Source organism: Phocoena phocoena, chromosome 3 (assembly GCF_963924675.1).
Source record: "Phocoena phocoena chromosome 3, mPhoPho1.1, whole genome shotgun sequence".
Classification (NCBI taxonomy): Eukaryota; Metazoa; Chordata; class Mammalia; order Artiodactyla; family Phocoenidae; genus Phocoena; species Phocoena phocoena.
In genome coordinates, this window is record NC_089221.1 from 79,987,775 (window position 1) to 80,003,953 (window position 16,179).

At 36.8% G+C, this 16,179-nt stretch overlaps 1 non-coding gene across 1 annotated transcript; it reads left to right on the forward strand.

Annotated features, from left to right (window-relative positions):
• Nucleotides 1–1,050: 1,050 nt before the first annotated feature.
• On the forward strand, nt 1,051–1,157 carry LOC136121823 (U6 spliceosomal RNA). The gene has a single exon (XR_010655824.1). It is a non-coding gene; the product is annotated as a U6 spliceosomal RNA (small nuclear RNA).
• The last annotated feature ends 15,022 nt before the right edge of the window (nt 1,158–16,179 follow it).

A 16,179-nucleotide genomic window follows, 5' to 3' on the forward strand; every position in this document is an offset into this window, starting at 1 on the left:
GCCTTTTTTTGCCTTGTCCAACAACGTGTCCTGAGCACTTAGAAGATTTAGTATAGAGTAGGTGCTCAATAAATATTCACTGAACAAACAGGTCCACAAAGTTATAAGGGAGTCTGTGATCCAATAATAGGTGGGTCAGTTTAACACAACCCATAGGCCAAATCTGGCCACCATCTATTTTGACAGGTAAAATTTTATGGAAACACAATCATATCTACTTGCTTACAAATTGTCTATGGTGGCTTTTGCACTACAGCAGAAGAATTGAGGAGGTGCAACTGAGATCATAAAGCCCACAAAGCTGTAAACATTCACTATCTGGCTCTTTATGGAAAGTTTGCTGACCCCTGCAATAATATATGCCAGGTCAAGTTGCCATTCAAATTAAAAGGAACAGGCAGACATTAACCTAAATAATACTGAGGGAACTAAAGTTGTGTGCCCCTCCTAGAGGTGGAGGGGGCAGTACTTGAGAAAAAATTCAGCTATGCAAAATAGAGAACTCTAGAATTGGAGAAGCTAAGGTAAAAGTTTTTGTGGGCAGTTTGAAGCTATTTAAAAATAGAGCTAAGATTAAACACTATAGCACCTTTATTAACAGAACAAAAAATTTAGTAAGGGCAACAAACCTTGATAACATGACCAACAATAATCAGGGAGGGAAATAAGATTAAGTCTAAGTATACTCTTCTCAGTAATAGTCACAGCAAGTTGACAAGGGTGCCAAGATGATTCAGTAGAAAAAAATTTAGTCCTTTTCAACAAATGATGCCAGGTAACTGAATATCCACATGAAAAAAATTAAGGTGGGCCCCTCCCTCACAACATACACAAAATTAATTCAGCATGGATCAGAGACCTACTGTAAAGCTTACACTATAGAACTACTAGAAGAAAACACAGATGTAAATTTTTGTGACCTTGGATTAGGCAATGATAGATAAAACACCAAAAGCACAAGCAATCAAAGAAAAAATAAATAAATTGTCCTTCATCCAAATTAAAAAAGACTTTTGTGCTTCAAGGACACTATCAAGAAAATGAAAAGTTGTGCTCACTTTGGCAGCACATATACTAAAATTGGAATGATACAGAGAAGATTAGCATGGGCCCTGCACAAGGATGACATGCAAATTCATGAAGTGTTTCTTATTTTTAAAATATAACTAGGAAATTAGAAGAAGCTGCTGCTGAATTTGAATCTGAATCCTATAGAGCTTCTCCTCTAGGATCTACTGATGAGTCAAATCTATATAAAGATCTAGTTTTGAAAACATCACAAGCATATGTACAGATTTTGAAGAAAAATGATATGATCTGAAAGATAAATAGTAAAAATTTACCTCCTGGGCTCTTTACATAACATTTTAGTTGTTTCCTATTAAACATGATGTGAAAATCTTTATTAAAGGAAAATATTTTTGTATTATAATAAAAAAAGAAAATGAGAAGATGACCCACAGAATGTGAGAAAATATTTGCAAGTCATTTATCTGATAAGGGTCCAGGATACAGAATATATAACGAACTTATAACCCCAGGACCAGCTCAATCTGGTCCTACTCTATTGATAATGAGATACTGAGTTGTTTTTCAGAAACAACAGAACGAAACTGCAAGTCACGCAACCAAAGCATGAGTAGAGGAGAAAATTTTGACCTCAAATAATAATTAGAACTAAAGTTTCTCCCTTCTATGGAACCAAAGGACTAGGACATGACTGGAACCTGAACACAAGAACACTTTCAAAAGCCAAGGGTCTGTTGTCCAGGAAGAGCTGATGCTGAAGCCCACTTTACCACACCTTACCATACATGGCCAAGTTCCAAAGCCCTCCAGTGGAAACCTGCCCTGCCAGTGCTTCCACATTCCAACACATCCTCCCCTAACTCATGAAAGTTTTACTGAACTCCAGATCAGTAAGACAGATTTGAGCCCTGCCTCCTGTCTCCTTGCTGGTCAACCTCAAGATAAAGTACTTTTCTTTTCTCAAAAGCTAGTGTCATAGTATTAGCTTCTATGGGTGTTGAGCAATGAGCTCTTGCTTGGTAACAAACCCTTACAATTCAACAATAAAAAGATATAAAAGACAAATAATCCAACTTTAAAATGAGCAAATGATTTAAATAGACATTTTCAAAAGATATACAAATGGCCAATAAAAACATGAAAATATCCGTAACATCCTTAGTTATAAGAGAAATGTAAACCTGAGCCACAATGACATCATTTCACACACAGGAAGATGGCTATAGTAAAATAGACAGATGATAGCAAGTGTTGGCAAGGATGTGGAGAAATTAGAGCCCCCATATATTGCTTGTGGGAATGTAAAATGGTTCAGCTGCTTTGGGAAACAGTTTGGCATTCCTCAAAAGGTTAAATGTAGAGGTATCATATGACCCAGCAATTCCACTTCTAGATATATACCTAAGAGAACTAAAAACATATGTTCACATTAGAACATATATTTTTTCATAACAGTATTATTCATAATAACTAAAAAGTGGAAACAACCCAAATGTCCATTATCTGATAAATAGATAAAAACAATGGATAAAAGATGTGGTATATCTATACAATGGAACATTACTTGACAATAGAAAGAAATGAAGTACTTATACATTATACAACATAGATGAACTTTAAAAACATTGTGTTAAGTGAAAGAAGCCAGACACAAAATCTAGATATTGTTGATTCCATTTCTATGAAAACTACTTGGTTGAGCTTGTGATAGTCTACAATAAGATGAACTAAGTAATATTTACTGTTTAATTTGACTGTCAGGCCCCTGAAGAAAATGATGAATCCTGGAAAATTAAATGGTGATATAATAGCACCATCCCTATGTTCTTTAGGTCCATAATTGAAGCAGTAATCTTCACCGTTGCCCCAGGGTGTGATACTTTTTTTTAATTTGGTGTCTTGGTCAGGGGTAAGACAGAATAGTTTCAGAGTTCATACTTGGCTTTAGCTATCTTCACTATGATATGATAACGCTTATTCCACAGGTCAAGAATTCAGTGTGAGTGTTATCCAACTGCCAAGAATGCCAATCCCTATTATATATCTGAGACTAGGAAAATAATAGTCACATGGTTCTATCCGTGGACCCATTAGCTATTGTAAGCTTGACTTTAATTAGGACTGCCTTTATTACTTGGCCTCTTTTACTTGCTACTTTCACATGGGAACCATAATAAATTTTGAGTTTCTAAGTGTGGATATCAGTTCAAATTCTGTGTGCAATAGTTCTCAAAATGTCCTGGCATTCCTCTTTCCCCAGTGTAAAGGTGCTGAAGTAAGTGACCTTGGGCCCTTTTGGGGATAGTATATAATATAGTATACACTTGCTGTGGCTTGTAGGTCTCTCCTCCTAGGGAGCTGAACACCTCTTCTGTTAATAAAGTCTGTATGTGAAAATCACCAGAAACTGAACAAGGAATTATGACTGTTTATTGAAGTGACTGCTCTCAATCTCCTGTCCTTCCATTCTTATCATCTTCTGGTTGTAGATATTAAGCAGCACACTTGTTGGCTGCCCATCTGTTTTACTTATATAGACACCATCCTCTATTAACCATCTCTACAAATCTTTTTGACTGTCCTTTCTGATCTTTCTGGTTGTTACAGTAATTAGGACCTCTTGGTTCCTGACTGTAAGCAGTGCCCCCTGGTGTCTGTTACTTTGGTGCCTCATAAGCCACCTAGATAGTAAAGAGCCCAGGTCTGTGAGTCCCTCTCCTCCTAACAGCCCTGGCCTTCAGAAAAGACCAACCCCTGAACTTCTCAGTGATGCTGGTTCCCCTCTCACCAGTACATTCTTCATGGCCTTGGAGATGAGACTTAATCATCTAGTGGATTTTCTGGCCTTATACAATATGTCCATTCCAGTATGTCCACTTCCCTGAGACTCTATTCCTTCCTCTACCATATACTTCATGCCATATACCAATACCTGAATTCTATTTAGGAATTTCCACTTTACCCAGCATAGATCTTTGATTTTTCCACACACCTAACAGCATACCCAGCAAAGAGCTTGCCCCATTCTTTGCAAGATATTAAATCCCACATCCTTAGAAAGTATTGTGAAGCAAATACATTTTTGCTTAACCTGTCTTTATTCCGGACCCCTTAAACAATTTTAAAGCCTAATCCCAGGGATTCTTGACATGTCTTATAGAGCTCTGTGACTCTATCAAACATGCAAGCTAATTCTTGCCTCTTTCTTGGTGTGTACTCTATCCTCTATCCTCCTTTATGAGGCCCAGCTGGGATATACTGAGATTTAACCCTTATTATCAGACTGGCAGCTAGGGGAGGAGATGGGACATTTCCTTAAGGGGATTCATATTGCACTGCTGGGGAGAGGCCTTTGTAATGTCTTTCTACAGAGTTCTCCAGGGAGATGTAAGCCACCCCTGGGAGCTCTGGGAGTTCAGAGAGGTCTACATTACCGAGATCATCAGGAGCATCCATCCAATTATCTCCCACCTATGTACCAGCTTCCTAAGTGTGATATTTTTATTTACAAGAAATATATATTTGGTTTTCATGTCACTTCTTGTACAGGGCTCCTAAAACCCTTGGAATTTCCTAAATGGTGAGAGCAATTATGGTGCATTTTGTTAATGGAGTGACTTTTTGGAAAACACCTCAAGTTGGGGGCTGTTTGCCAGGAGAACTAACCATATGAATAGAGGGTTGGAATTTTCAGTCCCACCCCCGGCCTCTGGGGAAGGGAGAGGGGCTGGAGACTGCGAGTTCAATCACCAATGGCCAATGAGTTAATCCATCATGCCTATGTAATGAAACCTCCATAAAACCCCTAAAGGATAGAGCTCAAAGAGCTTCTAGGTTAGTGAACACGTGAGGATTTGAAAGGAATAGTACACGTGGAGAAGGCGTGAAAACTCCACGACCTTTCCCCATGCCTTGTGCTATGTATCTCTTTCATCTGGATGTTCTTGAGTTATATCCTTTTACAATTAACCAGTGATTGATCTAGTAAGCAAAGTGTTTCTCTAAGTTCTGTGAGCTACTCTAGCAAATTAATCGAACCCAAGGTTGGAGTGAGGGGGTCATTGGAACCTCCAGTCTGTAGCTGGTTGGTCAAAAGCACAGGATAACCTGGGCTTGCTAGGAGTTAGTAGGGAGGCAGTCTTGTGGGACTGAGTCCTTAACCTGCGAGTCTGATGCTGTCTCCAGGTAGAGAGTGTCAGAATTGAGTTGAACTGTAGGGACATCCAGCTGATGTCAGAGAATTGATGGGGTGTATGGGGAAGAAAACTGCCACACACTGAAACTGGTGACCAGAATCCTTACCAAGTTTTCTCAAACAAGGCCCCAACCTTGGCATAACAGACCTACAATGACTGATCATCTCTGGAGTGTTGTGACTCAGAAGTCTCATGTCTACTTTTCTGCTTTTCACCATCATGGACTGAACTGTGTCCTCCTAAATTTCACATGTTAAAGCCCTAACCCCCTATGTGACTCTATGCAAAGATAAGGCCTTTAAGGAGATAATTAATGTTGAATGAAATCATAAAGGTGAGATCCTACTCCAACAGGACTGGTGTCCTTATGAGAAGAAGAAACACCAGAGCTTGCTCTCTCACTCCATTTACATGCATCAAGGAAAGGCCATATGAGAACACAGCAGGAAGGTGGTCATCTGCAAGCCAGGAAGAGAGCCCTTACCAGACAACAGCCCTGCTGATGCCTTGATTTTGGACTTCTAATCTTCATAACTCTGAGAAAATTACATTTCTATTGTTTAAGCCACCCAGTCTTTGGCATTCTGTTATGGCAGCCTGAACTAATACATCACCCATGTCTGCTCTTCCTCTGGAGGAGAAAGGGTTTTTTTGTTAGCTATCAAAATATTTAATTTTCTGTTAACCACCCTCAGTTTCCTGCTTTCTCTTTGCAAGTTGTCAAACACAGCCTAGTAGTAACCAGATAACGCCACTGTCCTTGAAGGAGTTGCTCTCCATGAATCTTTTAAATACCAGAATCATAGCACCAACAAGGTCATTCCTCTACACCAGGACATTTTTCCAGGGCATCACTGCTGGAACCTTCAGCAATTAGGCTGCCATTTTGTGCCAGAGATTATCCATCCTGCACATTACACTTAGAACAAAGTCCTCTTTGTCAGCCAGTTAAGGAGTGAGCCATTCTCAAAACTCACCTTGCTGCCTGATTTCCTGAATCAATCTTAGTAATATTTGCATCAATTCAGGCCTTCTCATAAGTAAGCATCAAGACAGGATTAGATATTTGAGAGATTTATTGTGGTGGCTCTGTGAAGGATAAAAGTGAGAGTAGGAGTAGGTAAGAAGAGGCTTCAGACCACTATGTAGGTTTGACAACTATGAAAGGAGAGAAGGAGGAAAGGATTGCTTAGAACCAGCCTCTGAATGTACTTTCATTCTAAGAAAGTCTTGGCTAAGCCAGTGGGTAGACTCAAAGCACAAGTTATTCTTTAAAGAATCTCACATTGAACATGAATGGTCTGGTTCCTATGTACTGGCCAAACTCAGCCATTGATTCATAGCAGCTTGGGAAAAGTGTTATCTGTGGTGATTGATTCAAAGCTGTAACAGCTAGGGTTGTAAATCACCTATGCTCCATGTATCAGGTCCTCTTGAAGGAGATCTGAGTAGCCTACTTCTATGGCTGCCATTGTGTGGGAATTAATACTTTGACTTGATTAAAGAGTAAGGATAGAATACTGCTATTTTCTCATCAAAACTTTGCCTCCTTCTCCTGGGCACTACTACATTTCCCTGCCTCCTTCAGGTTAGCAGGGCTATGTGACTCAGCTCTGGTTAATAGAACGTGCACCTTTTCTTTGCTTGGTCTCTTTTTTTATTTAATTTTTATTTATCTTTGGCTGCGTTGGGTCTTCATTGCTGCACATGGGCTTTCTCTAACTGCAGCCAGCAGGGCTACTCTTTGTTGCAGTGCATGGGCTTTGCATTGTGGTGGCTTCTCTTATTGCGGAGCACGGGCTCTAGGCGTGCGGGCTTCAGTAGTTGCAGCATGTAGGCTCAGTAGTTGCTGCAAGTGGGCCCTAGAGTGCGTGGGCTTCAGTAGTTATGGTGCGTGGGCTCAGTAGTTGTGGCTCGCGAGCTCTAGAGCTCAGGCTCAGTAGTTGTGGCACGTGGGCTTAGTTGCTCCACAGCATGTGGGATCTTCCTGGACCAGGGATTGAACCCATATCCCCTGCATCAACAGGCGGATTCTTAACCACTGTGCCACCAGGGAAGTCGCTGCCTGGTCTCTTAAATTTCCGTACGGCCCTCTACTCTCTTTCTACTTCTGAGGCAAACTTGAAGTTGATATGTTGAAGAAGAACCACAAGGTGGAGGGGGAGGCTGAGCCTCTGAATCACCGCTTTGAGAAGAGATGCCAGACTGCAGTGGACTATGTGATGTGGGCAAGCAATAAGTCTTGACAATTAAGATTCTGACATTTGGGAGCTGCTAATTTCAATAACTAGCCTAGCTTTTGTGTTCCAGCAGTTAGCTTACTTTCTTGGTAGAAATGTTTTAAAACAAGCAATTTTTAAAAGTTCTATTTTCATTACTTAGCTAGAATCTTCATATGGGCATGTGTGTTGGAATGACTGAATGAAGAAGAGATGGGATACAGAAGCTAAATGACTCCTTATTCTCATCCATCTTATCTTTTAAATAGTAATATTCTATAAAACACAGCCTAACTCTACTAAATAACCAAGCAGAATTCTAAATATCTAATGTAATACACACTTTTAAATTTCTTTCACAAACTCCTTAAGATTACTTGCAAAAATATTACTATTATTCTCTAGAAATGTTTTTCCAAATCGTGAGTGCCTACAGTTTCTAAATAACATCCAGATCATCCTTGTTCAAATCATCTTTGAACCAAAACAGCATTTTTTCTCTAAAATAGAATTTCTTGTTTTTTTCCAATGATGCATTAGTAAGGTAAGTCTTTACCTGGTCCTTCAAAATGACTAGTGAAAATCGTGTGTAATGTTTCAGGACTGTGAGAATAGCTCTAGGAAATCTTTCTAAACTCAATGGAACAGATATAATCAACTTTATCTCCAAGCTGTCTTAGTTTTTAATATGCAATGGTTGAATTATTTTTATATGATTTTGAGTCTAAGAAGCAAGTGCCAAATCACGTGTGAAGATGTGAAATGATTTATAATCATCTAAAAGCTATTATGCTTCACCTGCACATGAAACCAGGATCTTAATACTTTGAAAGTTGTTAGAATGGTGTATGTTCAGCATATTGTAAATAGCACAAGATTTATTATTTTACTCCATGTTTTAAAAATCTTAGATCCCCCTCACCTATCATCTTAAAGATATAAATGTTAATTCTAATATTATTTCAGTGGTTCTACTTTTAGCAATTTTCTCCACTAATTACACCTAGATTGACTAACAAATTACTTGAAATATTATATACTTCTTTAATTTACTGTTTATATTTATTAGGTGCCCAATAAACAACAAATACTATGCAAACACTAGAGAATTTTAAAGTAAAATAGATTGGCAAAAACCTTGCTTTTTAACAACTAGAGAGATTAACCATAAAATATAAATAAAGGGGATAAAGAAGAAACAAACACAAAAATATCAGGTAATAACTATTTTGCAAAGAATTAAAATTGGGTGGTGAAATGAAGAGTGACAGCAGACAGCGAGGCTACTTTAAATATGTGGTCCAGGACAGTCTCTCTGAAGGAGGCATTTAAGCTACAATCTGACTAACTAGACTGAGGGAGTCACATTAAATTAAGAAGAACTCTGTTCCACATGTAGGGAGCAGCTGGTGCCAGGGCTCTGGAACAGAAACAAACTTGGAGAATTTGAGGAAGTGAGGGAAGGCCAGCATGGTTGGAGTGTATATATATATATATATATATATATATATATATATATATATATATATATATATATATATATATATATACACACACACACACACACACACACACACACAAAGAAAATAGAGGCACATGAGATAGAAGAGTTTTCATATAGACTTTGTATTTTTAGATAGGCTTGGGGCTTTCATATAGGGTTAGAATTTTATTCTAGGTAAACTAAGACACTGGAGGGTTTTTAAGCAGAAGACTGGTATAAAATAATTTTTATTTCCAATTTGAAGGAATATTTTGGGGGTTCTTAAACATGGGATGAGTTTTAGATAGTCACTGGCACTATTAAAAACAACATATTAACAAAATCTTTAGAACATAAGAGAATAACTTTCTACCAAACAGTACTTACTCATTCAGACTTATGACTAGAATAAGTAATAACAGTCTATAAATTTTGATGAATATCTAAACTCTCATTAATGTATAATTAGCTCCTAGTTTCCATATAAGAGAATTAGACTACTTTGGATGGAGGAACTTTCTCAAGATCTCAGTATAAGTGCAGAGGAGTAAAGCCCATGTGTTTTTCACCTCTCTTCTCCATTCTAACCACAATAGTAAACCCCATTGTGCTTCATATGAATTAAGAATGTCAATTGTTAAAAGAAGGAAGAGGAGGAGAGGAAAAGAAAATTTTCATTGACTGACTCAAGATGGAAGTTAAAAGTACATTAGTCTTTGTCTTAATTCAAACCACTTTTAACCAGTACCAAAAATGTATCTAGTTGTCTTCATTTCTTTATTTTCCATTATTTATCCATTTATCTGTTTGCAAATTTGATATGAGACATTTTTAACTGAAATATTACATAATATTATGGGAGGAGAATAAAGAAAAGGGGAAAATGAAAATATAAATATGAAATAAAGACAGAGAAAGACAACAAACTGTAAGAATTAGGAGCCTGACTTTATCTTACTTGCTGGTTAATTGTTTTGAGGAATACATGGAATTATGCAAACAATTAGAGATGAATGGAACATAGTCCTTTGACTATCCTGGAAATGGAACCAAGAGCTAAATATAATTACCATAGTGTAAAGCATCACAGTGTCAGTGACATAGCTATATATCAAGTTAAACATGGCAGACTGACTACAGACATTTATCTTCTCCCCTCAAACAACTTTAACATGACAGTAAATAAATTTTAAAAAGAAAGTGGATAAAACAACGGAAAACATATTGGACAAGAAATTTCAACAATTTTTTGGAGGCCAGAAGAAGGTCAGGAAACTGATAGCAAATTAAGAAAGATTCAGAAATACCATTGAGAATAAGCTGGTTTAAACCACAGAGGGCTCAGGATTCACATGTATCAAATATACTAAGGATGAATAAGGGTTAGGGCTGAAAACAGGCATTAAAACCTGTACAAAAAATGGTTGGACTTCTATTTTTTTTTTCCTTCCACCCCTCATGGACTACTTACCCTCACTACTACCACCCTTCTCTCCAAAGTCTAGAGTCCTAACAAAGGGTAGGAAGGAGAAATGGGATTTTAAAAAGAGGAAGGAGTGATTAAGTGAGTTGTAATCAAAGAGTGGGACTCTCGCCTTTTTCCTCCCTGTGGCACTTGAACCAGGACCCTGGCAGGCAGGAACAACCCTGATGCAAGAGACTAGTGGTGTTACTCACTGGATAAACTGAACTGGTCCAGATTTAAAACAAAAATGAAAAGCAGAGATATGTTTATTTGGGGATATTTCAGTGAAGAAAAGCTGATTTTGACTACGGGATGCCCACTTTTGACAAGCATCATCCAGGTGCTCAAGGCTTGTTATTTGTTTCCTCACACTTAATTATGAACAAGGAGGCCTGGCTCACCAGGGATGTGACCAAAACCTTCACATACAAAACAGGATAAGAAAAGACACAAAAGTAAGAAGAAAATCAAGAAGAGACCAAGACAATGTAGGAAACAAAAGAAAATTTAAGAACCTTGCAACTAATACCCTAAGACAATAATATATTGTGTCCATTAAAAAAGAACAAATGTTATTAAAAATAAAAAAAGAAAGAGCTTTTGAAAAATTGTATAGTGTATTTAAAATTAGAAATTGCTCTCTTGAAATCAAGTGCACTTTCAAGAAAACTAAACAATTCAAACAGATGGAAATAAGTAAAGAAAGGATAAGCAAATAAGAGGACCATTTTATATGTTCAATATCCAACCAATGGAAGTTATTGAAAGAGAAAATGAACAAACAAAATTGTAGGGGATGATTCTTTTTTCCTAAAAATAATATAAAAGTATATAAGGGCTTCCCTGATGGCGCAGTTGAGAGTCCACCTACCGATGCAGGGGACACGGGTTCGTGCCCCGGTCCGGGAAGATCCCACATGCCGCGGAGCGGCTAGGCCCGTGAGCCATGGCCGCTGAGCCTGCGCGTCCGGAGCCTGTGCTCCGCAATAGGAGAGGCCACAACAGTGAGAGGCCCGCATACCGCAAAAAAAGGCAATGGAGTAATGTATTCAAAATTTGGAGGAAAAAGTATTTTCAAGATAGAATTTAAACAAAAGATCAGTCAAGTGGCAGTATAGAATGAAGATATTTTCTTATATTTAAAATGACACTTTTAACATTTAAGAATTCTTTCTTAGGAAGTACACTGTAAAAAGAAAATAAACCAAAAAGACACAATTCCAAAAAAAGCATTCAATGCAAGACCATGAGGAAAAGAAGTTCTTGGATAATAGCAGTGCAACAAATGTTTGATGCAACAGCTTCAGACTTAAACAGAAGGAGAGAGAGACAGCTCTACAAGAGAGGGCTTGAGGATAGGAGGCAATTAATTCCTGAACAAAGAAATTATTGTTCAAAAAAGAAAATGTGAGGGGAAAATGCTATAAAAGTATAGAGTCATTTGACAAAACCAGAATGTGGACTGAATTTACTGTAGAGAAATGAAAATTTATGTTCACACAAATACCTGCATACAGATATTTATAGCTGCTTTATTTGTAATAGCCCCAAATTGGAAATAACCCAAATGTACTTTCACAGATGAATAGATTAACTGTGATACATCTGAATACTAGTCAGCAATAAAAAGAGCAAAGTTGATAGACACAGAAACTGGGACTGAATCTCAAGAGCATTATACTGAGAGGAAAAAGCCAATGCCAACAGATTACATGCTACATGATTCCACTTATATAACTTTCTTGTAATGACAAAACTATAGAAATAGAGAACAGATGAGTGGTCACTAAAAATTAGGAATGGGAGTAGAGTATGGTTATAGGGCTAACACAAGGGAGTTCAGGGAGTTGATGGGACAGTTCTGTGTGCTGATTGTGTTGGTAGTTACACAAACCTATAAATGTGAAAAAATTTCATAAAACTAATATACCAAAAAATGTATGTAAAAGCTTCTGTCATCCTAATTAAGGTCTACAGTTAATTGTGTCACACCATCATCTATTTCCTCATTTGGATCATTGTGTTATATGTTAAAGTTAAGTAAGACGAAGTTGAGGGACTAGAACATGGGAACTCTATACTGTTTTTGAAGCTTGTATGTGAACCTAAAATTATTTCAAAATAAAAATTAATTTTAAAATTCATCTCAAGGACTATTCCCAGAGATTCTGATTTAGTAGGTCTGAAATGGGTCACAGGAATCTGTATTTTAGCAAGCTCTCCAAGAGGTTCTCCTGAGCAGTCACATTTGAAATCCCCTTGTATAATACATGATGTCCAGAAAAGACCCTTTGGCGCTGAAGACAATAGCAGGTTCTACACAGCTGTTTCTTATAACGCCTCTTTTTGCAAACAGAAGACATCATGCCAAAGTTCAAATAACAAATATATGAGGGGCCAAAACTGTACATTGCATCCTAGTGGCATGGCTTGATGCTCAGATAGCATCTAGACTGAGATTAGATGGCTTCAGATCTTTCAAGTGCACACCATAAGAATTATTTCTTACCCTTAAATGTTTCGTAAAATGTTTCATGTTGCCATTTAAGCCAGATGAACATGATTTGATATTATACCAGCTGGAGAGGAAGGATGGTACCCTTTTAAGAATATTACAGAAGATTCCTGTTTGAAGAGTACACCTCTCCCCTTCAAATGTAGGTGGGCTGAGTGATACCCTGTGAAAAGGACCAAGATTTTACTAGAAAATCTACCTAGAATTAAATGAGTAATTGAGGCCTAAGATATTACTCTTAATTGTAAGGAGTATAAAATGTGGTTTAATCTTAGTGAATATCAGTTGCATTCAATGAGAAAAGCCTATAATGTGGTAAAGGCTCAACACCTCTGTACTGCTTAGTTAACATCAACTTTCACCATACAAAAATTTTACTATCATGAAGAAAATGAGTCTAAAATTCTCTGTTATTTTGTTTAAATATTAATTTGCTAATATGAAAATTAGATGGCTACTATTAGTTATGTTCTTAGAAATTTAAGCATATACATTATAAGAAGAAAATAATTCTTTCAACAGACCCATGTTTTAGCATCTCTACTATATGTCAGTTGCTGTTAGGTATTAAGATTTAAACATAAATAGTATATTGTTTCTTTCCTCAAGAAGCCAGTATCTATTGGAATGAAAAAAAATTGGACCAACAACTACAGTATACTCAATAATTATAGTATAGGTGGTTCTTGACCTGAATATTGAAAGCTGAGTAGAACTTAGCTAGATAAAGAAAAAAATGGATGTACATTGCAGGGAGAGGAAACAGTTATGTGAATGTGTGGAAGAATTTGATATGATGATGTGTTTGGGTAATAGTGACTATATCATATCTGAGGTAAATGACACATTTGGATGTAGGTTTGCAAGTGGCAGAATAACTACCTGAAGTCAGGTCACGGTGAGGATCTCTATTATGGCAGTCTGGTGTGCAAGGCCACCCTAAAGTATTCAAACATTTTGAAAAGAGCATCCAAGTAGTAGTGTTGACAATGGATTGGAATATAATTAAACTGAGGGTAAAGGAAAAATAAAATGATTAAACCAAGAAAATTGTTTGGGATACAGAAAAATTACCCATTATGATTATTTTCATTTTCATCACAATTTATACTGGTCTCTACACATGGAAAAGCCACTTCTTTTTTAAAGCAGCTGAAATTAATTATTTAAAATCCCCCAAATTGGTGGCATTTCACCTATAGTCAAACCATCTGTATACAATAATTTGAAGAAAATAAAAAGAATGCATGTATAGCCAAGTCTCTGTTAAAAAAAAAAAAAAAAAAAAGTCCTTTGGGTTGGAAATACCATCTGGATCATTTCAAGCTTACCAGGCACCAAATGCAGCACTGAAAAGCCTAAAGTCTGAAATTTTTAAACAAAAATATCTTTTAAAAAATTCTCTCCAGTAAGATAGGTTGGCGTTTTCTACACTGCACCTGGATTGTCTTACATTAAAATGTCATGTTACATCCTAGAAAGGATATTGTGAAGATTAGCAAGATCATGTTTTAAAGCTTTTTGAGTTCCTCAAAGAGTGAAGCTCTGTAAGTACAAGGTGTAATGTTCACTTTTTACTGCATGGTCATTTGAATCTCGGTTATGTGTGATAAGAGAGAGAAGCAGACCCACTTCCTTTCAAAGTCTTACTACCTACATGAAGTAGATAGTGGAATTCAGTAGAGAATTAGAATTGGTAGTGTTTGAATTACTGAGCAAGAATTGTGCTAAATAACTGCATCCGTATTACTTCTGGTTGTCTTGACAGACCTTAATAGTAGACAAAAAGATTTTTACCCAGGTTACGATAATGGAGGGATTTGCTCGTTGATTATTCAGGTTGGGGGAGGGGTATTACTGCAAGTAAAAAGAAATGAAAATCCAAAAAAAGAGAATTTTTCTGAAATATGGGCAAACCAAACATTTATCTTAGCCAATTCAGGCAGTCAGTAATATGTATCCAGTAGTCCTTAATGCTAGGAATTCTGAGAAATTATAAAGCAATTAATTCAACAAAACAATCAGTGATTTGTTTCTTTCAAAAAACTTAATTTTTAACCTACAGGTGAAGATATTATAGAGACAACTACGTACATACGCAAACAATGGAACTATTGCCCAGTGTTTGCTAATAATGTTGTGCAGGAGGTCTTTGTCAAAGGCTGTTAAGAATGAAGAGTCACTCTTGTTTTATTTCCATTCATTCATTTAAACAGCACTTATATTACCTGACATAAATCCTCTTGTAAATGGGCAAATATGCCATGCATTATAATTCCTTTGTTCATTCAAACATATGTTGAGACCCAGACACTAGAGGAAATATAAAAAGTAAGCTCTATTCTATGTCCTTAAGGTTGTTTTTCAATACTGGCAGAGTCAGATTTGTAAATATTTAATAAACTCATATATAAGGTAGAATATATATGGTAGAATAGTAATTAAGATGTATAAACAACATAAGGAAGCTTAAATGCTAAGTCAGGAACTCTCAAGCCTGGCCGAATTTTAGAATCATCTAAATTTTTTTTTTGTAATACAATGCACAGTCCTTCCGTCCTTCCTTTTACCAATTCTGATTTAATTGGGCTAAAATGGGAAACTAGAATTGTTGAGTTTTTTTTCCAAACCTCCACTGATTCTAATGTGTATCTGTGGTCGAGGCGACCCCACTACTATGCTAAATGGTTTGCTTAAAAGATGAGGGAAAGACAGATAAAATAGTGTTGAAATTGAGTTAGCTTCTGAGAAATTCCATAGGAGACAAGGGAAATCCCTTAGAATAGCTATTACCAAAATTGAATGCAATATGGTAAATATATTCTAACAATTCAGAGGAAGATAGAAGAGCTTTACATAATATCCACACATCCATGAGCCCTAACCTAGTACTAGGTAAAACTGCAAAGTATGTGAATGTTTGTTCTTGGCTCTCAATCTCTGAATTCTTCTAATCACCCGAGCTCATAACTAATCAAACCCTCTAAGGAAAGGTTCTACCATGTTGTATATTTGGAATAAGAGTAATCGTGTAAAATATTACATGCAAGGGGGTTACATTTAAAAGCAAACTGAAATTCCAGGCGTCACGAACAACAGTGGAGATTCTCATGGCATAATGAGAACTTCCTAGCCCCTGAAATACTAGGAGGCAATAGTCTACACTGGCAGCATATTCCATCAGGAACTATAGTTCTGGAATTTGGGGTTCTCACTCAATTTTCCATAGTAATAAACAAAAATAAATAATATAAAAACACAAGGGTGTCTCT